We start from the raw sequence: 25,000 nt of genomic DNA, 5'->3' as shown, positions 1-25,000 counted from the left end.
AGGTATGAACTTTTGTGTAACAATATTATACACACTGTATGCGTCTTACTTGAAGTAATGGAGATGTACTGTAGAATGAACTTTGGACCTGAAAGGAAAATATAGCTGAAAAGTTAAAAACAACATTGAAGGTACTGGCTCTGCACCTGTGTAAGTTTTAGAAGGGGTAGTTTTTTGTATCTTTAAGTAATTTCTTGAATTTTTTTCCAATTAGCTGACTAGAAAATGTAACTGCTTTTGCCATAAGCAAGATTCCACTGGTTAAAAGTATATTGTTCCAAAATGTATACTCCGAATCGTAGTAACTGGAAAATTATTATGGTGTCTTGACACGGTAAGACTTGGTACTTCACACTGCAGTATTCGAGTAATGGAATTATTGAACTATTTGGTGAAAGGTGTGCAGTTTCGGTATGTTTAAGCCAGAAAGTAAATTCTAGTTAATGGGTTATCCGTGATCCATAGATTAGTAGTGCTCCTTTTTTTCAATATAGAATATTGATTATGTTTTGTAGACCTGTTTTGTTTGCGTTTTTATGACGAGTGTTTTTTCTTTTGTTGGGAGTGATAAAACTGTATTTCTTAGAATATATCACTCAAATTTTCAATAATAAGTACTTGTCTTGTGAATTCCTACTACGGGGGTTAAGCTGGTCGGCTGTCTTTCTATCTAAAGACTGCATCAAATTAAGTGATTATTTAGATGAGAGAGAGAGAGAGAGAGAGAGAGAGAGAGAGAGAGAGAGAGAGAGAGAGAGAGAGAGAGACCATTCAGTTTGTTTCCTTGTGTAGATATGTGGATATCAAGAAAAAGTTCTGGCTGTCGTAAAATTCTGTCTACGTTTCCATTTTCTTTTTGGATAATAATATTGGAATGATTAAGAAACGGGAGAAAAGTTAAAGAAGGATATGTTTGAGGATAGATATTTAATGTCATTGTTCATATTTTATGGGTATAGCATACCAGGATTTGGACAGGTTTTCACTGTTATGTTATAGAAATATTGTATATATATATATATATATATATATATATATATATATATATATATATAGATATAGATATATATAGATATAGATATATATACATATATATATATATATATATATATATATATACATATATATATATATATGTATGTATATATATATATCTATATATATATATATATATATATATATATATATATATATATATATATATATATATATACTTCACTTATCAAATATAAGAAACCCACTCTCTCTCTCTCTCTCTCTCTCTCTCTCTCTCTCTCTCTCTCTCTCTCTCTCTCTCTCTCTCTCTAGGATGCTGTTCTATCTTGCAATCATCTCTTAGGAAGAGTTTAAAAATAAATTCAATAGGAATTCAGGGCTTAGCTTTTATGCTTTCTACAAAATACCATCTACGGACTCTCTTGTGTTATTCTCGTATATGTCTGTGTGTATGTGTGTGCGTGCGTATATACTATTATTTTTAAGGTTATTTTACTAAGAACATGTATTTCAAATGGAAGCTGTATCAGTTTACATTAAGAATTCCCATTATCATATCATTTATAAATTCTCTCTCTCTCTCTCTCTCTCTCTCTCTCTCTCTCTCTCTCTCTCTCTCTCTCTCTCTCCTTTAAGGTTAAGCTTTCCTTTGATCTCGTAAGCGTTCCCTCTGAATAGCCCGATTGTATTTCAACATTTATTGTTCTAAAAAAACGCCTTTTGGGAAGTAATGTTAATGTGTACAATAACGAGGCTTTTTTTATATATTTACTCCTTAGTTTTCCAGATTTTCAGTTTATTCGATACTGGTACATAAAAGGAATTGCTTTAAGAGTTTATTCTCAGAATTTATTTCTTTCGTTTCCCTTTTCAAGTCTCTTTGTTACTACTACTACTACTACTACTACTACTACTACTACTACTACTACTACTACTACTACTACTACTACAACCCTATTTGGAAAAGCAAGATGCTATCAGCCCAATTGCTCCAACAGCGAAAAATAGCCTAGTGAGGAAAGCAAATAAGGAAATTAATAAAATATATGAAAAATAATGAACAATTAAAATAAAATATTTCAAATATTTCCTTAAAGTTGTGATTAAAAAATAGAATGAAAAAGGCTATCAGCTCTCATTCCTTTCTTTCTTCTCTCATTCATTTCCTTCTCTCAATTGGGGGAAGCTATGCAGGTTCCCCCCCCCCCCAACTCTCCCTTCCAACCACCCTCACCTTTCCACTCTCCCCTTCCTCCCTCTCTCTTCCTCATCATGTAATGCCAAGCCAAAGACCATCAGACATACGTTTTGGGTAATTAAAAGTCCATAAAGAGACTTTTCCTTCTTGTGGTGTTTTCCTCCATCCTGGGGCTGTCGGTAGATCCCTGGTCTGGGGACTGGGACCCTCCTGGGGGCCGTGTTATGGCGTAGGAGGCGCCCCTGGGTCCATTACAGCAGTAGTAGTCCACTCGTGTTGACGCGTCCGGACAAAGCCCACATTGTGATGCTGGAATATTTTCCCTCAGGCATTTAATTAGCCGGAAGAACCGGTACGCTTCTCCCGGTATAAAGAAAGATAATAAAAGAAAAAAAAGGGGGGGGGGGTAGGAGGCTAGAGGAAGGGGGAAGTGTCCACAGCCTCTTTGATTAGCACATTCAAGTTCCTCGCTCAGCTCCCAGATGATGGTTCTTTGCCCCGGGACATATTCTGTTGAATGGATATAATTTTTTTTTCAATTTCAGTTCATTTTTTTTTCATTTTTTATTGTACAGAATTAGTAGCTAAAAGTAATTACTTGCAGGAAATTTCCATAATATACCCACAAGGTCTTTTAATGGTTTATATCCTGAGACAAGCAATATAGATAAAATATAGATAAAAAGATTGATTGACAGTAAAAGTCCCCTCAAAGAAAATCCCTTTGGGCCACCAGGGCGTCCATAAAAGACAAGAGCGAGAGACTAATCAGCCAAGCATGATCTTCATTTAAAAAATCCCCATTATTTTCACGAGTCACCCATCCATTAGAATGGACACGGAAGCGCAGCGCTGGACCGACGTCCCCTGAAAGTGCCGTCTGGGTATAAAACTCAAAACATTCGTTTTCATTATTTTTTCAATATGTCTAATTGAGCGCGGCCAAGCCGCGGTTAGTCCAGTCGAGCTGGCCGAGCCTCACTTCGTCGCGAGGCCCTTAGACAAATGAAGAAGGATGTATTTTTTTATTTTTTTTTTATTTTTGCTTTTTTTTTCCGTTTCTTCTTTCTCCAGGTGTGTTTTTCTCTGCTTGGGGGTCGCCTCGGGTTAGCGATTGGGCTGTTTTGCTTGTTTTACTGCCTTTGCCTTTCAAAAGCGATTCGTTTTTTCAGTTTGTACAGTTTTATTGCAATAACAGGTACTCGAGATATGCAAAAGTATCTGCATTATTAGATAGTTTATTAATCAATTTCAAAAGTGCAGCGTTTAGAATTTTGACCGTATATTAAAGGATGGTTTTTTTTTTTTTTTTTCATCTCTTCTTTCTCCAGATGTGTTTTTTCTCTGCTTGGCGGTCGCCTCGGGTTAGCGATTGGACCTTTTTGCTTGTCTTACTGCCTTTGCCTTTCAAAAGCTGTACGTTTTTTTAGTTTATACCGTTTATTGCAATATCAGGTACTGTAGATATGCAAAAGTATGTGCATTATTAGTTAAGCTATTAATCAATTTCAAAAGTGCAGCGTTCGGAGTTTTAACCGTATATTTAATCACCATATTTCTAAGATGAAATGCATTTATTAGTTTTGACTGCAAAGATATAGCTTTTTATTCATGTGGCTTAAAGTCAGGTGGTCATTTATAATATGAGCAACCAGTCCGTCTGTATGTCCAGATTTTGAATAATACATCTGCCAAGGTTAAAATTTCTTGAACATAAGGATTTAGAAATTCCTAGATATCATTCATTGACAATGAAGATACATTTCATGTAGTGGATGCAATGGTCAAAGTCATATATTTATAATATCTATGTTTACACACACATACATTCTCTCTCTCTCTCTCTCTCTCTCTCTCTCTCTCTCTCTCTCTCTCTCTGGCTAGATGGTATGTCACTGCCGTCTCAGTTTCTCGGACCCGGGTTCGATTCCCCGTCCGACCAGAAGCTATTATCTTTGAGTTGATTCCCCCTTGGGTCTCTGATCCAGAGGTATAGAGAGAATCCAGATATTAGGAGGAATACAATATATGGTTCATTTGAATATGAAAAACATGTCTAAATGTGTAAAATTTCTCATATATATATATATATATATATATATATATATATATATATATATATATTCATGGCATATTTGGCCATTTCTCCAGATAAAAATCAACACAGTATTCACTGCCACATATTAATCGTTTATTTCGGTTACCATGGGATCGATTTTTGGCTAATATTTACCTAAAAATGTATAGGCCTTGTATGATATTATTATTATTATTATTATTATTACTTGCTGAGATACAACCCTTGTTGGAAAAGCAGGATGCTATAAGCCCAAGGGCCCCAACCGGGAAAATAACCCAGTGAGGAAAATAATCATGGAAATATAGAATATTTTAAGAACAGTGACAACATTAAAATTGATATTTCCTATATAAACTATAAAAACTAATAAAACAAGAGGAAGAGAAATTAGATAGAATAGTGTCCCGAGTGTACCCTCAAACAAGAGAACTCTAACCCAAGACAGTGGAAGACCATGGTACAAAGGCTATGGCACTACCTAAGATTAGAGAACAATGGTTTGATTTTGGAGTGTCCTCCTATAAGAGGTGCTTGCCATAGCTAAAGAGTCTCTTCTACTCCTACCAAGAGGAAAGTTGTCAATGAACAATTACAGTGCAGTGGTTAACCCCTTGGCTAAAGAAGAATGGTTTAGTAACCTCTGTGTTGTCAGGAATATGAGGACAGAGGGGAGTCTGTAAAGAATATGCCAGTCTATTCGGCGTATGTGTGTATGCAAAGGAAAAGTGAACCGTAACGTGAGGGAAGGATCCAATGTAGTACTGTCTAGCCAGTCAAAGGACCCCATAACTCTAGCGGTAGTATCTCAACGGGTGGCTTGTGATCTGGCCAACCTATTATCTCTTAAGGGTGAACCTATGATCCATGAATATTTTCATATAAATCTCAGTTCGCTTCACTGGCGATAACTTTTGCAAATCATACCTATTTTGGGGAAATGTGTCGAATATGTAAAATTATGATTTTCAGAAAAAAATACATTTTAAGATAACTAAGCGGGGCAAGTAGAATTGGGAAAAGTTTAGGTATTAATAATTTGCTAGAAAAGCTTTCACTGATGTAAACACTGATAATACTATTATCTCGATCAGTTTAAAAATAAGTTTACATTCAACATTGCCAAAAAAGTGACGACCTGACCAGATGATTATTATTTTCCGCGATTGATTTTTATTGTAATTGTAATTGTCCGGCTTCCGTTTCCCTGTCATTCTTATTATCTTCGGGATAGATAATTGTATCTATTTAAGTAGCATTTCCTTTTCTTGCCCATAGAAATATATATTTTTGTCCTGACCAATTTTAGAAGAGAAAGTTTAGACTTGAGAAAAAAAGAAAAAAAAATGTACTTTTTAGAGTAGCATTTCCTTTTTCCTGACCATAGAGATATATATTTTTGACAGGACAAATTTTTGAAGAGAAAACTGGAGACGAGAAAAAAAAATTACTTTTTCAAGTAGCATTTCCTTTTTCCTGACCATAGAGATATATATTTTTGACAGGACAAATTTTAGAAGAGAAAGTCAGAGACTTTAAAAAAAAGAAGTTTTGTTTTGTGCTTTCCAATAGAAATATAATTTATTTTTGACCGGACAAATATAGACGAGAAACTTAGACTTAAGAAAACAAAAAAAAAACGAAATTTTGTTATATACTTTGCAGAGAGATAGAACGACACGCTGAAAATGTTTTATTATTATTATTGTTATTATTATTAAATGTTTTATTATTATTATTATTATTATTATTATTATTATTATTATTATTATTAGTGGAACCCATTTGAGATGTACGTTTGCCATTGGCTCTATTATGGAAATGGTGGTTAGTTAATGCGATGGACAATTTTTTTTTTCGGGTTGCTCGAACAATAATCTTTTAATGGAACCGTAAGGTATTAGGACGTACTAAGTATTGTGAACGTAATGATGTGAATGAAATTCTTTTCTCATATTGTAGTACAATGTTGGAAGTTACGTGAATGACCGCTAAGTTTTGTATCGTATTTAGTACATATAATGCATATTTAGTATTCGTTGTTTTACACACACGCATATTATATTCCCTGTTGATTTTGTTGTAATAATATATATATATATATATATATATATATATATATATATATATATATATATATATGGGTGTGTGTATATAGATACGTATATATGTGTGAATGTGTATATGTATATATATATATATATATATATATATATATATATATATATATACGTATATATGTGTATATATACGTATACATATATAAATGTATACACATATATCCATATATATACACACATTGTATATATATATAATTTATATATATATATATATATATATATATATATATATATATATATATATATATATATATATATATATATACTCTGTGTGTGTGTTTGTGTGTGTTTGCTTTGAAAAATATCAGTAATTACAATTTTGCCTACTATCCCCACAGAATTTCACAATAAAATGTTGAAAAGAAAACCTTTTTAACACTACAATAGTCGTCACTATCCAACTCTTTCAACTCTCTTCCACTGTAGTATTTGAGGTGGTGGTGTCGCCCAGGCTTTCGTCTATGTTGTTGTTGTTGATATTGTTGTTGTTGTTGATGCTGTTGCTGTCGAAAGACCCCAACGGGGAATTGGTATCCTTCCCATCTCTCCCCTTCTGCCACAAATCTTTTTAACATAAATGGCTCTTTAGTGCAACACTGTTGAAGTCACCGAGGCAAGAAAGTGTTGCGCTGTTAATACTGGTGGCTGATGCCGTTCGCCTCAGTGGAGCAGCAGCCCGGGGTTTTGGACGGCGGATTTAAGAGTTGAACTGAAGTCGCATTCTTTTGCATAAAGAGAATTCACTTTATACCGTTTTCATTGGATAACCGCTTTATTTTTATGGGGCCAGATGAAAACTGGTTGCCAGGGTTTTTTTTTTCTCTTTTTTTTTTACCTTTGAATAGGTGTGTTGAGAGAGAGAGAGAGAGAGAGAGAGAGAGAGAGAGAGAGAGAGAGAGAGAGAGAGAGAGAGAGAGATAGGGGGGTTTTTGCTTTATCCATACTATCGACATGATCATTTTGGGTCTTGTAATGAGTCACCAGATGATGTATAGAATATCGACATGATCATTTTGGGTCTAGTAATGAATCGCCAGATGATGGATAGAATAGCGACATGATCATTTTGGGTCTAGTAATGAGTCGCCAGATGATGGATGAAATATCGACATGATTATTTTGCGTCTAGTAATGAGTCCCTAGAATCTAGGGACTCATTACTAGACGCAAAATGATCATGTCGATATTTCATCCATCATCTAGTGACTCATTACTAGACGCAAAAGGATTATGTCGATATTTTTTCCATCATCTAGGGCCTAGATGATGGAAAAAATATCGACATGATCCTTTTGCGTCTAGTAATGAGTCGCCAGATGATGGATTAAATATCGACATGATCCTTTTGCGTCTAGTAATGAGTCACTAGATGATGGATGAAATATCGACATGATCATTTTGCGTCTAGTAATGAGTCACTAGATGATGGAAAAAATATCGACATGATCTTTTTGCGTCTAGTAATGAGTCACTAGATGATGGATGAAATATCGACACGATCATTTTGCGTCTAGTAATGAGTCGCCAGATGATGGATAAAATATCGACATGATCATTTTGCGTCTAGTAATGAGTCGCCAGATGATGGATAAAATATCGACACGATCATTTTGCGTCTAGTAATGAGTCGCCAGATAATGGATAAAATATCGACATGATCATTTTGGGTCTAGTAATGAGTCGCCAGATGATGGATAAAATATCGACATGATCCTTTTGCGTCTAGTAATGAGTCACTAGATGATGGATGAAGTAGTGACATGATCATTTTGCGTCTAGTAATGAGTCCTTAGATGATGGAAAAAATATCGACATGATCCTTTTGCGTCTAGTAATGAGTCACTAGATGATGGATGAAATATCGACATGATCATTTTGCGTCTAGTAATGAGTCGCCAGATGATGGATAAAATATCGACATGATCATTTTGCGTCTATTAATGAGGGTAAATGAAAACAGGCTACCATATTGAAAGTTCTCGTTGCATATTACATATTAGCATAAATATAATAGAAGTAGATGTTAGTTATCAGATAAAAATAGCAATGTCAAGTTTTCTTTTAACTGAAAAAGGAGAGAGAGAGAGAGAGAGAGAGAGAGAGAGAGAGAGAGAGAGATACGAATATGGTTAACGTTGTATTCAGATTGTCAATATAAACAATTTGACTATTATCATTTAACAATAATATATCTTCTTTACATTCAAAAGTAGAATGGGAGATAGAGAAAATAGGAAATATTTGTAGTAAGATTCCTCTTCTTCTTCTTCTTCTTCTTCTTCTTCTTCTTCTTCTTCTTCTTCTTCTTCTTATTACTAGCCAAGCTACAACCCAAGTTGGAAAAGCATGGTGCTATAAGCCCGACGGCTCTAGCAGGGAAAGCAGCCCAGTGAGGAGTGAATAAGAAATCAAAAGTCTGGGAATAATCATTAGTTACGCCAAGCATTTTGTATCTTTCGTAATAATGTTTGTGTCATATTAATGTTACCGTATCTAAATATATATATTTTTTTATTTCAGGCTCTGTGTACATTGCTAGCAGTCTTTCAAAGCTAGTGTAGGCTGGCGTCTTAATGCAATGCAAGGTATGTAAATGGGTTTCGTTTTAATTGATGCAATATTCTAGTGCACTGGGGGAGATGTATGCATACACACATACATGTGATATATATATATATATATATATATATATATATATATATATATATATATATATATTATATAAATATATATATATATGTATATATACTACATTATATATATATATATATATATATATATATATATATATATATATATATATACTGTATGTTATATATATATACTGTATATATACATATACATATACTGTGTATTATATATATATATATATATATATACACTGTATATATATATACATATACATATACTGTGTATTTTATATATATATATATATATATATATATATATATATACATATATATATACACACATATGTCCGTTTATTTGGATAATTGCAAGAGTATACTGTATGTGTGTGGGACATTCTAAGAATATAATAATTATGAAACGAAGATTTTTAGTGAATTTCAAGAAAATAGTTTGAAGTTGATTTTAGTGATAATCTGTTGACCTTATAATGAAAAGGTTTTAGTGTACCCTTTAGTTGTAATTAAATTGAACACCTTGGAATTACTTTTGGAAAACCCTTAAGAACTCTGTCGCGGGAGTAAAAGCATCGTGTTATGGGTAGTATTTAGCTTCAACTGAAAGAAAAAGGTAATTTTCTTTGTGCTATTTTTATCTAGCGATTCATTTGCCTGAGGGGAATTACTTTTGTTTATTTATGTACTTAGTGTTTTCATTTAGCTTTAACTGACAAAAAAAGGTAATTTTCTTTGTGCTATTTTTATCTAGCGATTCCTTTGCCTGAGGGGAATTACTTTTGTTTATTTATGTACTTAGTGTTTTTATTTAGCTTTAACTGACAAAAAAAGGTAATTTTCTTTGTGCTATTTTTATCTAGCGATTCATTTGCCTGAGGGGAATTACTTTTGTTTATTTATGTACTTAGTGTTTTTATTTAGCTTTAACTGACAAAAAAAGGTAATTTTCTTTGTGCTATTTTTATCTAGCGATTCCTTTGCCTGAGGGGAATTACTTTTGTTTATTTATGTACTTAGTGTTTTTATTTAGCTTTAACTGACAAAAAAAGGTAATTTTCTTTGTGCTATTTTTATCTAGCGATTCATTTGCCTGAGGGGAATTACTTTTGTTTATTTATGTACTTAGTGTTTTCATTTAGCTTTAACTGACAAAAAAAGGTAATTTTCTTTGTGCTATTTTTATCTAGCGATTCCTTTGCCTGAGGGGAATTACTTTTGTTTATTTATGTACTTAGTGTTTTTATTTAGCTTTAACTGACAAAAAAAGGTAATTTTCTTTGTGCTATTTTTATCTAGCGATTCATTTGCCTGAGGGGAATTACTTTTGTTTATTTATGTACTTAGTGTTTTCATTTAGCTTTAACTGACAAAAAAAGGTAATTTTCTTTGTGCTATTTTTATCTAGCGATTCCTTTGCCTGAGGGGAATTACTTTTGTTTATTTATGTACTTAGTGTTTTTATTTAGCTTTAACTGACAAAAAAAGGTAATTTTCTTTGTGCTATTTTTATCTAGCGATTCATTTGCCTGAGGGGAATTACTTTTGTTTATTTATGTACTTAGTGTTTTCATTTAGCTTTAACTGACAAAAAAAGGTAATTTTCTTTGTGCTATTTTTATCTAGCGATTCCTTTGCCTGAGGGGAATTACTTTTGTTTATTTATGTACTTAGTGTTTTCTATTTATTTCAAGTGCACATTTGGCAAGGATAATTATATAAGTTAGTTTGAATATATGCCGGCTTGTTTGTCTCATTGCTGTATGTCTTTGCCGGAATTACATAAAAAAATTATTTTTTTTGCACTATGTTTATCAAGCGATCGTTTTGCTTGAGGAGAATCACTGTAGGTTACTTGTGTACTTTGTGTTTTATATTTATTTCATGTGCACAGTTTATTAATGATAAATATTGATTACATGTGCACAGTTTGATGATAAATGTTGATTTCATATGCACAGTTTGGTAATGATAAATATTGATTTCTTGTGCACAGTTTGGTAATGATAAATATTGATTTCATGTGTACAGTTTGGTAATGATAAATATTGATTTCACGTGGACAGTTGGGTAATGATAAATATTGATTTCATGTGCGCAGTTTGGTAATGATAAATATTGATTTCATGTGGACAGTTTGGTAATAATAGATATTGATTTCATGTGCACAGTTTGATGATAAATGTTGATTTCATATGCACAGTTTGGTAATGATAAATATTGATTTCTTGTGCACAGTTTGGTAATAATAAATATTGATTTCATATGCACAGTTTGGTAATAATTAATATTGATTTCATGTGCACAGTTTGGTAATAATTAATATTGATTTCATGTGCACAGTTTGGTAATAATAAATATTGATTTCATGTGCTCAGTTTGGTAAAGATAGATATTGATTTCTTGTGCACAGTTTGGTAAAGATAAATATTGATTTCATATGCACAGTTTGGTAATAATTAATATTGATTTCATGTGTTCAGTTTGATAATGATAAATATCGATTTCATGTGCACAGTTTTGATGCTAAATATTGATTTAATGTGTACGGTTTGGTATTGATAAATATTGATTTCATATGCACAGTTTGGTAATGATAAATATTGATTTCTTGTGCACAGTTTGGTAATAATTAATATTGATTTCATGTATTCAGTTTGGTAATGATAATTATTGATTTCATGTGCACAGTTTGGTACTGATAAATATCGATTTCATGTGCTCAGTTTGGTAAAGATAAATATTGATTTAATGTGCACAGTTTGGTAATGATAAATATCGATTTCATGTGCACAGTTTGGTACTGATAAATATCGATTTAATGTGCTCAGTTTGGTAAAGATAAATATCGATTTAATGTGCACAGTTTGGTAATGATAAATATCGATTTCATGTGCACAATTTGGTACTGATAAATATCGATTTAATGTGCTCAGTTTGGTAAAGATAAATATCGATTTAATGTGCACAGTTTGGTAATGCTAAGTTGATTAGTTTGAATTTTTGCGATTTCGCTGGTGTTTTATTGGTTCATTTTGTACGTGTGTCGGGATTCCAATTTTATTTCTAAAAAGTGGTAACTGTTCAAGTTTTCCCTCAGCGTCAATGACCTTAGATGTCAGGATGCCATAAAACTCCAAATCAGTCAATCAATAAAGTTCTCCAGTTTCAAGGCCACTGTTATAGTACATCGTGTTTTTATCTAATAAACCTATTAGATTTTATATATATATATATATATATATATATATATATATATATATATATATATATATATATATATATATATATATATATATACATACGTATATATATATATATATATATATATATATACATATATATATATATATATATATACATATATATATATATATATATATATATATATATATATATATATATATATATATATATGCGCGTAAAAATCACAGGAAAACGTGATGCTCAGATGCAGAAAAACCACAGGGAAAATGAAAATACGAAATATACGCTTAAGGCCTGACTAGTTTCGTGATAATTCTTCAGAGGACTGAAGAAATATCACGAAACTAGTCAGGACTTAATCGTATATTTCGTATTTTAATTTTCCCTGTGGTTCTTCTGCACACACACACACATATATATATATATATATATATATATATATATATATATATATATATATATAATGGCATTTGCGTAAGAAAACAATCAATGTAACATTAAGTGAATTTGCCGTCATTAACTAAAACTGTTTTTGAATTAATAAACTTTCCAGCGTTGAATTTGCCGTCATTAACTAAATCTATTTTTGAATTAATAAACTTTCCAGCGTTGAATTTTCCGTCATTAACTAAAACTATTTTTGAATTGATAAACTTTCCAGCGTTGAATTTGCCGTCATTAACTAAAACTATTTTTGAATTGATAAACTTTCCAGCGTTGAATTTGCCGTCATTAACTAAAACTATTTTTGAATTGATAAACTTTCCAGTGTGGAATTTGCCGTCATTAACTAAATCTATTTTTGAATTGATAAACTTTCCAGCGTTGAATTTGCCGTCATTAACCAAAACTATTTTTGAATTAATAAACTTTCCAGCGTTGAATTTGCCGTCATTAACTTAAACTGTTTTTGAATTGATAAACTTTCCAGCGTTGAATTTGCCGTCATTAACTAAAACTGTTTTTGAATTGATAAACTTTCCAGCGTTGAATTGGCCGTCATTAACTAAAACTATTTTTGAATTAATGAACTTTCCAGCGTTGAATTTGCCTTCATTAACTAAAACTTTATGAATTCATAAACTTTCCAGCGTTGAATTTGCCGTCATTAACTAAAACTGTTTTTGAATTCATGAACTTTCCAGCGTTGAATTTGCCGTCATTAACTAGAACTGTTTTTGAGTTAATAAACTTTCCAGAGTTGAATTTGCCGTCATTAACTAGAATTGTTTTTGAGTTAATAAACTTTCCAGAGTTGAATTTGCCGTCATTAACTAGAACTGTTTTTGAGTTAATAAACTTTCCAGTGTTGAATTTGCCGTCATTAACTAAAACTTTTTGAGTTAATAAACTTCCCAGCGTTGAATTTGCCGTCATTAACTAAAACTGTTTTTCAATTAATAAACTTTCCAGAGTTGAATTTGCCGTCATTAACATAAACTGTTTTTGAATTGATAAACTTTCCAGCGTTGAATTTGCCGTCATTAACTAAAACTGTTTTTGAATTGATAAACTTTCCAGCGTTGAATTTGCCGTCATTAACTAAAACTGTTTTTGAATTGATAAACTTTCCAGCGTTGAATTTGCCGTCATTAACTTGAACTGTTTTTGAATTAATAAACTTTCCAGCGTTGAATTTGCCGTCATTAACTAAAACTGTTTTTGAGTTAATAAACTTTCCAGCGTTAAATTTGCCGTCATTAACTTAAACTGTTTTTGAATTAATGAACTTTCCAGCGTTGAATTTGCCGTCATTAACTAAAACTGTTTTTGAATTAATAAACTTTCCAGCGTTCACATTCAAGCATTTGATTCCATTATTTACCTTAGCCAACGAAGTTGGAAGGTGGTTATGTTTTACCCCCTGTTTGCGTGTGTGTGTGTGTGTGTGTGTGTGTTTGTGAACAGCTTCCTGGCATAATTTTAATCGTAATGAAACTTGCAGGGATTAACTGTTATGTAAAAAGCTGGAAATGATTAAAGTTTGTAAGGTCAAGGTCAAAGGTCAAGCAAAATGTCCAATTCACGTAATCAGCCATAAGTTTGAACATCGTTGTCACAGAGACTTCAAACTTGGCTCGTATATGTATGAAAATCCACGCCAATTAATACATGTTAAGGTCAAATGTCAAGGTTGAGAAATAGCTGCCGCGGCGGAGATCTGCTCTATACTGAGTGCCCTTATAGTTTCAATTGTAATTGTGAGATATGTTTTTATTATTCATCATTTTTTTTTCGGAAAAGACGACATTCACTGAGTGTGTATATGTATTATACACGGTGACTCGCTTCCAATTATTATCGTGTTCTCCGTTCCGGCCCCCGCCCCCCTTCCTTCCTCTCTTACCCCCCTTCCCTCCCTTCTCAGCCCCTTCCCTCTTCTCTCAACCCCCCTGTTCTTTTCCATCGTCTTGACAGAATATACATCCCCTCGGCATCTCCGTCGAACGAGCGTGGACATGGCTAAGTCACCGTGTCAAAAGGCAAATATGGAGTGTTTTGCCGTAGTTCGGTAAGGCATGTACAATAGCGTCTCAAATTGAATGTAAATAACTAAATAATGTCCCTTGTGTAAGGCTCGTTGATGGTCCAGTAGTTGCTGAGGCGCCTTTAAGCTTAGGACTCGAAGATTTTGGAAGAGCGACGTCCAGAAGAGCTCGTGGGATTGTTGATGTTGTTGTTGTTGCTGTTGGGGTCCGTTGTCTCCAATCTTTTTGTTGTTGTTGTTTAGAATAATTGTTGGGATCCTTTGTCTCCATCTTCATTCTCAAGATCGTTTATCTGTGTCACTGTTTACATTAATGTTAATCTGCTCATAATAAAATGTCTGTTCTCTCAGTATTTTTTCTATTGATATTTTACGGTTCTGTTTGGAAATGTTAATCTTCCATTATTATTATTATTATTATTATTATTATTATTATTATTTGCTAAACCTTAATTGGAAAAGCAAGATGCTATGAGCCCAAAGGCTCCAACTAAAGAAAATACCCCAGTGAGGAAAGGAAATAAGCAAATAAACTACAAGAGAAGTGATGAACAATATGATATAATTTGTGCTCTACTCTCCGTCGATTAAGGTATTATACCATTTCATTGCATAGCATGACGAAGTGAATACTTAATTAAGTATGACAATAGGAATGAGATTGAATTCTGTTGAAGGATTACTAATGATTTTTTTCCCGGCGAGGAAAGTAGTTATGTGTATGCGCTAACAGTATACGAAAAATGACAGAAAGGTAATTGTAAGCTAAGTATAATCACATTAGTTATGCCATTATTTAATTTAGGAAGATGTATTCTCTCTCTCTCTCTCTCTCTCTCTCTCTCTCTCTCTCTCTCTCTCTCTCTCTCTCTGTCTTTATATATATATATATATATATATATATATATATATATATATATATATATATATATTTCTGTATATTAGAGAGAGAGAGAGAGAGAGAGAGAGAGAGAGAGAGAGAGAGAGAGAGAGAGAGAGAGAGAGAGAGAGAGATGGCACTCTGAATGCAAGCTTAATAGCAGCCCAGATTATGTGCCTTCTGTTATGCCGTAGAGTATTACAAAACAGTTTCTTTCTCGTGGCTCTGCCAGCCCCGAATGCCAGGCTTAAGTGTTGCATTTGACCGTGGGTGCCAGTTGTAAAAAACAGGCAGGCGAAAGGATTTCCGGTTGAATATAGATTTTTTTGCATCCATTAACGATGTTTAGTGCATTGCATTCTTATAATGCAAGCTATCAGGCGAGATATTAGTGAATATCAGTGAATATCAGGGCTTTGGTTATTTCGTTATTTACTAATATGACTTTTTAATAAATATGTAAATTGAACATACTGTCTTGAAGTGTAGTTATATACCTTTGGTTTTGACATGTTAAGCCTCAGTTCTATGTTTCGCATGATCGGGAATCTGCGACGGCTAGGTTGATATAGTGGGGATTCTGCTACGTTGAATTTCATGTGTGTTTTTTGCATGCGGCTCTCCCTGAGAAATCAGATTCTTCCGTGTTGGGATGAGCCCCGAAAGCTTGCATATATGCATACCTGGAATTTTCATAATCAGGTGTATTCTGATTTGTGAGTGTGTGCGTGCGTGCCGGGGACACCGATTTTTCTACTTCTTTTAACTTAACTAGTGAATTATGTATCAGATCTTTAGTTGATTTCAGTGGATCGCAGCCGGAGTATGTGTGTGTATATATATATATATATATATATATATATATATATATATATTTATATATATATATATATATATTTATATATATATATATATATATATATATATATATATATATATATATATATATATATATATGAAAAGCTTGTGTGTGCATATCTATTTAAATATTTACCCGTCATTTTTGACAGGTCCTTTACACTAATATATGTGTAATATATATATATATATATATATATATATATATATATATATATATATATATATACATATGATGTGTGCGTGTATGCCTAAAATAAATACTAGAGTTTGACCCCATTTAAATAAAGAAATGTCACAATAAAACTAAATCTTTGATAACGGTACTTCAAATTTAAGCCCTGTATTACGAAGATCAACACAATGGTAAAAGAAGACTCGGGTCCTCTTTGATTTTTTTTTACGTAATGAAATACTTTTACAGCGAAGAATCACTTTGCATAATCTTCACCTGGAAAGATATTTAACGTAGCTTTCCTGTATATAGGTTCCGCTGTTCCTTTTTTTCAGTGTTCAGATTTAAAAGGTTTAATGGCTACTCATGAATGGTAAAGGCAAGGGACCGTGACATTTCCTTAGAGACTGCCTATATGATCAACGCCCAAGCCACCTCTCCACCCAAGTTTAAACCAAGGAGGGCCAGGCTGTGGCTGCTGATGACACAGCAGATAGACCTATATGGTCCCCCAAACCCCTCATCCTTAGCTCACAAGTTTGGCGAGGTTGCAGTGACAAAAGGAACTAACGAGTCTGAGATCACCAGTCAGAGGCGTTACCACATTGGCCACCGTAACCATAGATGGTATAGAAATATGAAGTTCTTGAATCTCAATCTTTAATATTCTGCGAATTCATTCATACTTCTATCGAAATTTTACGAAAATTTTGTGTGCTTTGAAAAAGAGCAGAAGAATGTTTATAAAACAATTGATGAATTTATTTTGTAGTAAACAAAATCCGTAAATATGGACCGAAGATTGAAGTGATACCGAATGCTCCTGTGTTGAAGGACACATCGATAAAGTTGACAATGATACACTCGTTCAACTTCTTAGAGTTGCATTATCACTTACGGTAAAAATATCAGTTGTCGTTGCTGTGATAAAAATGAGAAATACACAAACATTTTATCTAATTGTTTTTCTGGAGCAAACTGCTTTTAGATGTACCCTTTTTCCAGCTAATGGAACGGGATTTGCATAGGCAGTTATCTTTTCTTTAAACATTGTTCATTCGTTTTTCCTATACTAAGCAGAACCTCCCTTCAATATCCGGAGTAAATTTTTTTTTTTTTTTTTTGTTAATTTTTTTTTTTTTTTTTTTTTTTTGTAAAGGAGAGGGGGGGGGGGTTAGGTTTCGTTTACAAAACTTTTATTAGTTTTCTGTTATTCCGTAGCAAAATCGTTTTGGTACGAACGCTTACAAATAGTAATATATAAACTTGAAACCCTGTAATCTGGGGATTAAAAAGTTAACTTTATTGAAATCTGATTCGTAAAATACAGGGGAAATATTGTCTTGCTTCTCGCTATTTTTTATTCACTGACTTCATTGTAATGATCGATTGACTTTATGATGTCCTAATGTAATAAAACTATATTTTTTTTTAACTTAGTTTTAATTTAGTGAAAGGAATATTGGAATGTTAATGAGTTTTTGGGGGTATATTTTGTTTTTATTCTTGTTTTTAAACATTTTGATGTTTTAATTTAGCGAAAGGAATACTGGAATGTTAATGACACTTTTTGGAAATATTTTGTTTTTATTCTTCTTTTTAAACATTTTGATATTTTGATTTAGTGAAAGGAGTACTGGAATGTTAATGACACTTTTTGGAAATATTTTTATTTTATTCTTCTTTTTAAACATTTTGATATTTTAATTTAGTGAAAGGAATACTGGAATGTTAATGACACTTTTTTGGAAATATTTTGTTTTTATTCTTCTTTTTAAACATTTTGATATTTTAATCTAGCGAAAGGAATACTGGAATGTTAATGACACTTTTTGGAAATATTTTGATTTTATTCTTCTTTTTGAACATTTTGATATTTTAATTTAGCGAAAGGAATACTGGAATGTTAATGACACTTTTTGGAAATATTTTGTTTTTATTCTTCTTATTAAATATTTTGATATTTTAATTTAGCGAAAGGAATACTGGAATGTTAATGACACTTTTTGGAAATATTTTGATTTTATTCTTCCTTTTAAACATTTTGATGTTTTAATCTAGCGAAAGGAATACTGGAATGTTAATGACACTTTTTGGAAATATTTTGTTTTTATTCTTCTTTTTAAACATTTTGATATTTTAACTTAGCGAAAGGAATACTGGAATGTTATTGACACTTTTTGGAAATATTTTGTTTTTATTCTTCTTTTTAAACATTTTGATATTTTAACTTAGCGAAAGGAATACTGGAATGTTAATGACACTTTTTGGAAATATTTTGATTTTATTCTTCCTTTTAAACATTTTGATGTTTTAATTTAGCGAAAGCAATACTTAAATGTTAATGACTCTTTGGAAATATTTTGTTTTTATTCTTCTTTTTAAACATATTGACTAAATCTATTTTTTTTCATATTCCCTTATGAGTAATAGGGACTAATTTGTATGCTCCAATTTGTGTGCCCTTATTCCCCTGACATTAGTTTACAAGTAATCGACCTTATGTTCTTATATGAATTGCTTTTAGATTTATATAATGAAGTTTGTGCAATCACGTACTGTTGGTATATTATTATTTAATTATTATTATCATTATTATTATTATTATTATTATTAATTATTATTATTATTATTATTATTGTTATTATTATTATTATTATTATTACTATTATTATTATTATTATTATTATTATTATTATTATTATTATTATTATTATTATTAGAATAATTTAACCATGTAAAAACTCTCCATTGAAGATAAACTGACGAAATCATTGATGAAGAAGGGGAGACATATTCATAATTCCCCTGAAACAGCATTTGGGGGTTTATTAGCTATCCTTTCTAAGAACCTGGAGAATTTTTAGTTAGCACAAACGTGGAATTATTTTGAAGCAACAGAAAGGTATTATGGGTATTTTTTTAATGTTATTAAAGTTAAGGTGTTATAAAATCTTGGATTTTCTTTTTCAAACGACAGCGTAATATTCAAAGGATACATTTCTCACACATTTATTATTCTTATCATTATTATTGCTATTATTATTATTATTATTATTATTTTTATTTTAATTATCATTATTATTATAATTATTATTATTATTATTATTATTATTATTATTAAGCTACAACCCTACTTGGAAAGAGATTGGAAAAGTTAAGGGAAAACGGATAAAAACTGTGAATTCACATATTAATATTCCATTTAAGGTCCCAGAAAAATTGCAAATTTAAAGGATATAAATATTTTTAAGCCGAAGAATAACATTTCAGAGACTGCTCCTTACTCATTTAAGGTCCCAGAAAAATTGCAAATTTAAATTATATAAAAATTTTAAACCGAAGAATAACATTCCAGAGACAGCTCCTTACGCATTTAAGGTCCCAGAAAAATTGCAAATTTAAATTATATAAAAATTTTAAACCGAAGAATAACATTCCAGAGACAGCTCCTTACGCAATTAAGGTCCCAGAAAAATTGCAAATTTAAATTATATAAAAATTTTAAACCGAAGAATAACATTCCAGAGACAGCTCCTTACTCATTTAAGGTCCCAGAAAAATTGCAAATTTAAATTATATAAATATTTTTAAACCGAAGAATAACATTCCAGAGACAGCTCCTTACGCATTTAAGGCCCCTGAGAAATTGCAAAATTAAAGAATGATATAAATATTCTTAAGCCGAAGAATAACATTCCAGAGACAGCTCCTTACGCATTTAAGGCCCCAGAGAAATTGCAAATTTAAAGGATATAAATATTCTTAAGCAGAAGATTAGCATTCCAGAGATAGTTCCTTACGCATTTAAGGCCCCTGAGAAATTGCAAAATTAAAGAATGATATAAATATTCTTAAGCAGAAGATTAACTTTCCAGAGACAGTTCTTTACACATTTAAGGCCCCTGAGAAATTGCAAATTTAAAGGTTATAAATATTTTTAAGCCGAAGATTAACATTCCAGAGACATTTTCTTACGCAATTGATGCCCCAGAAAAATTGCAAATTTAAAGAAGGATATAAATATTCTTAAGCCAATGATTAACATTCCAGAGACAGTTCCTTAAGCATTTAAGGCACCAGATTAACCTCAAATTTAAAGGATATAAATATTATTATGCCGAAGATTAACATTCCAGAGACAGTTCTTTACACAATTAATCCCGCTGATTTATCAGAAATAATAAAAAAATCGGAAGGAAGAGCAGCAGTAGTAGCAGCCAGACATCCCCTCCAAAGCAAAATTTGAACCTGTATCATCCAGATTATATTTGAGGGCGTACCAAAAGAGTATTCCATCAGTGGTATTAAATCTTTCACCGGAGACTCGGGGATAACCTCCTTTACATGATTTATAAGGCTAGATTGGGCGACATGGGAGAGACCCGAATGACGACGGGGTTATCCAGGATTATGGAAGACGTGGCCTGGAAGCTCTCCTTCAACCTTAACCTACCCCTTTCCCTCCTACCCCCTCCCCCCCCGCACATACTCTACCCTCACCCCTTAAACCTCCCGTCCACTCTCACCCCTCATATCCCTTAACCAATCATCACCCCAAACCCCTTTTCCTTTTTTTTTATGAAATATATGAACATGAAAGTATGATTGACTCCTCCACCTCCTCCCTCCCTCCTCCTCCTCTTCCTCTTCCTCCTCCTCCTCCCCCCTTTTTAACTCTTCGTCATACGTTTGAAAGTGAAATCAAGGGTGACTTCTCCATTTTTATTTTACTGTCAATATATGAAAGAGGAAATACGATAAAAAAGTCTTCCCCCCCTATTTTCATTTTATCAAGTAAGCGAAGAATGAAAATGATAGCAGATTTTTCTTTCTGATTGCGCCCGTTTACCGTCATTGTTCTCTCTTTTTTTTGGGACTTTTTGACTGTTACGTATGGAAATAGAGCCGATGGTATATTTGCATCTGCTTCAAAAGCACATTGCACCTGCATGTTGAAACACTGTTGCGTTTGTTCGACTCATATCTCATCAGGTCTGTACTTTGCCCATATTATTATTATTATTATTATTATTATTATTATTATTAGCTAAGCTACTCCCCTAGTTGGAAAAGCCAGATGCTATAAGCCCAATGCCCCCAACAGGGAAAAATAGCCCAGCGAGGAAAGGAAATAAGGAAATGAATAGACAATATAAGAAGTTATGAAAATGAGAATAAATGTTTTAAAAACAACATTAAAACAAATATTTAGTATATAAACAATAAAAAGGATTTGTGTAAGCCTGTTCAACATAAAAACATTTGCTGCGAGTTTAAACTTTTGAAATTCTACCGATTCAACTACCCGATTAGGAAGATCATTCCACAACTTGGTCACAGCTGGAATAAAACATCTACAGTACTGTGTAGTATTGCGCCTCATGATGGAGAAGGCCTGACTATTAGAACATCGAAGTTAGACATTGTTTCGATTTCCTTTGTCAAGGGTTAAATCCCAAGGTTCAAATTAAATCCCCTAGATTTATGCCAATTAAATAATCAGGCTAAATATGAAACAATAAGATTTTATATATATATATATATATATATATATATATATATATAATTAAAGACTTTATAATACAAAATAAACTTGACTTTACACTGAAGTAAAACTATTTAAACAATTTATAATACAAAATAAACTTCATAACTTTACACTGAAGTAACACCTATTTACTTATTACAAATATGGTATGTTATGAGCGATGACAGTTCGAGAAACGAAATTTACAAAATATCAACCCAGCATAAAACACTGGAGATATTTCGTTAATTCTGTGGTGACATATTGTGATATTTTCACGGACATTTTACTATTTATTACTTATTATTATTATTATTATTATTATTATTATTATTATTATTATTATCATTATCATCATCTGACCTACAACCCTAGTTGGAAAAGTAAGATGTTATAAGCCCAAGAGTTCCAACAGGGACAAATACCCGAGTGAGGAAAGGAAATAAATAAACTATATAAGAAGTAATGAGTAATTAGAATGAAATATTTTAAGAACAGCAACAACGTTAAAACAGATCTTTCATATATAGATTTTAAAAAGAGATTTATGTCAGTTTGTTTAACATAACATTTGCTTTAAGTCTGAACTTTTGAAGTTTCCCCCTCCCTAAGAAAATATATAGATTATATTATGCATTAAATCATAGAATGAATAATTTGCTTTTATAGGGCTAACATCTACGATATGCTTTGAGTCGCCGCAAGAAAATGTAAGCAAACTAAAATGGTTTTTAAATCCTTGACATTTATTAAAACACCAGGAACGCCGTCCATCAAAGCTGCAAGGACATAATATTAAAACGTCAAAAACGACGTCCGTCAAAGCTGCGAGGACATAAGAAAGCTATTGCGGCCGTATCAAAGTATGCAAGCATTGCTGTTGGTGTTCGGCCTGAAATTTTCAGGAAAATCAAAAAGAGGAAAACAGAACTGGCGAAGCAATGCCATTCATATTTGAGGCTCTCTCATATTAAAACATAAAAAAAAAACTTACAATGCCGCCAGTGCTGTGTCCTTTCGACATGAAACTGAGATGAGCTCTTAGTTTATGCTGTTTTCGAGTTATTTCCTGGAATCTGGAGGGAATTTTGGAAAAGCGAATAGGTGGCTAAATCTAATAGGTCTGTTTTGATTTGAATGGTGGATTTTGTGAGTGCCGGTTGTCAAGCATTTCCAATTGGATTTTTATTGATTTTATTGAAAGGAAGTTTTTTGGAAAGCTTTAGATAGTTATTTGGCGAAGAGAAAAGGATGGGGAAGCAGGTGTTCGTTATTTGGGATGAATTATTATTCATTATTATTATTATTATTATTATTATTATTATTATTATTATTATTATTATTATTATTAGCTAAGTTACAAACCTAGTTGGAAAAGCAAGATGCTATAAGCACAAGGGCCCCAATAGGGAAAAATAACCCGTTGAGCAAAGGAAATAAGGAAGTAAATAAATATGAAAAAAAAAATATAAGATCTTTTAAAATAAATAACATCAAAGCAGATATTCATATATAGATTATAAAAGACTTATGTCAGCCTATTCAACATAAAAACATCTGCTACAACTTTGAACTTTTTCTTTCTTTATTTAGCTTATTTTTTCTACCTAGAATATTAACGTCATGTAATTATATACTCATTACCTTCTATCTTGAAAGCAGGTCGGTTATCAATCTTAACAGAGAATGCAAAGATAGACACTTGTTTGTTGTTCGTATTATTCTTTCTCGCCTTTGACCTGTCGTTGAGAGTTTTATATCTTTCTATTGATCATTTACGACTTCAATTTGAGTATTAATGAAAATGACCTATGACAGTTAATGACAATAAAAGTAGAGTAATAGGATGTCCCACTCTATTCAAATGTGCTCTATTTCTTTTTCTGTTTCTTTGCTTTGTCTATTATATTCAGATAAATGGTTGAAGCCCTAGTTGTATTATTATTATTATTATTATTATTATTATTATTATTATTATTATTATTTGCGGAGCTACAACCCTAGTTGGAAAAGCAGGATGCTATAAGCTCAAGGGCCCCAACTGGGAAAATAGCCCAGTAAGGAAAGGAAACAAGGAAAAATGGAATAATTTAAGAACAGTAACAACATAAAAATATTTCCTATATAAACGATGAAATCTTTAACAAAACCAGAGGAAGAGAAATTATATGGAATAGTGTGCCTGAGTGTATCCTCAAGCAAGAGAACTCTAACCCGAGACAGTGGAAGACCATTGTTCAGAGGCTATGGCACTACCCAAGACTAGAGAACAATGGTTCGATTTTGGAGTATCCTCCTCCTAGAAGAGCAGCTTACCATAGCTAAAGAGTCTCTTCTAATCTTACCAAGAGGAAAGTAGTCACTGAACAATTAAGTGCAATAGTTAACCCCTAGGGTGAAGAAGAATTGTTTGGTAATCTCAGTGTGGTCAAGTGTATGAGGACAGGAGAATCTGTAAAGAATAGGCCAGACTATTCGGTGTATGTGTAGGCAAAGGGAAAGAACCGTAACCAGAGAGAAGCATGCAATGTAGTACTGTCTAACTAGTCAAAGGACCCCGTAACTCTCGAGCGGTAGTCAACTGCCAGTATTTTGATTTTAATTCCAGTGTTACGTGAGATATTATGGATATGTATGTGATTTTGACATCCGTAATAAGTTCCAGATAGTGTAAAACGAATATTAAAAGTGGTATGTAGAAGTTAGTAGCCATATTTGATAGTACCGGCATTTATGGCATTATATTTCTAGTGTCAGTTTAGGAATAATTTGTGGCTAGGAACCCATACATGCAACCCATCCTTGACATTTGAAAAAAAGGCTGTTTTG

At 32.2% G+C, this 25,000-nt stretch overlaps 1 long non-coding RNA gene across 1 annotated transcript in view; it reads left to right on the top strand.

The window, feature by feature from the left end:
- LOC137647130 (uncharacterized) overlaps window positions 1-25,000 on the top strand; it is a 533,820-nt gene that overhangs the window by 128,602 nt on the left and 380,218 nt on the right. The window contains exon 3 of the long non-coding RNA XR_011045531.1: window positions 8,912-8,976. This is a non-coding gene — a long non-coding RNA (uncharacterized lncRNA). The remainder of the gene's footprint in view (window positions 1-8,911; window positions 8,977-25,000) is intronic.

Source organism: Palaemon carinicauda, chromosome 9 (assembly GCF_036898095.1).
Source record: "Palaemon carinicauda isolate YSFRI2023 chromosome 9, ASM3689809v2, whole genome shotgun sequence".
Lineage (NCBI taxonomy): Eukaryota > Metazoa > Arthropoda > Malacostraca > Decapoda > Palaemonidae > Palaemon > Palaemon carinicauda.
Note: the sequence above shows the minus strand (reverse complement) of the source record. Positions and strands in the feature narration are given on the sequence as shown.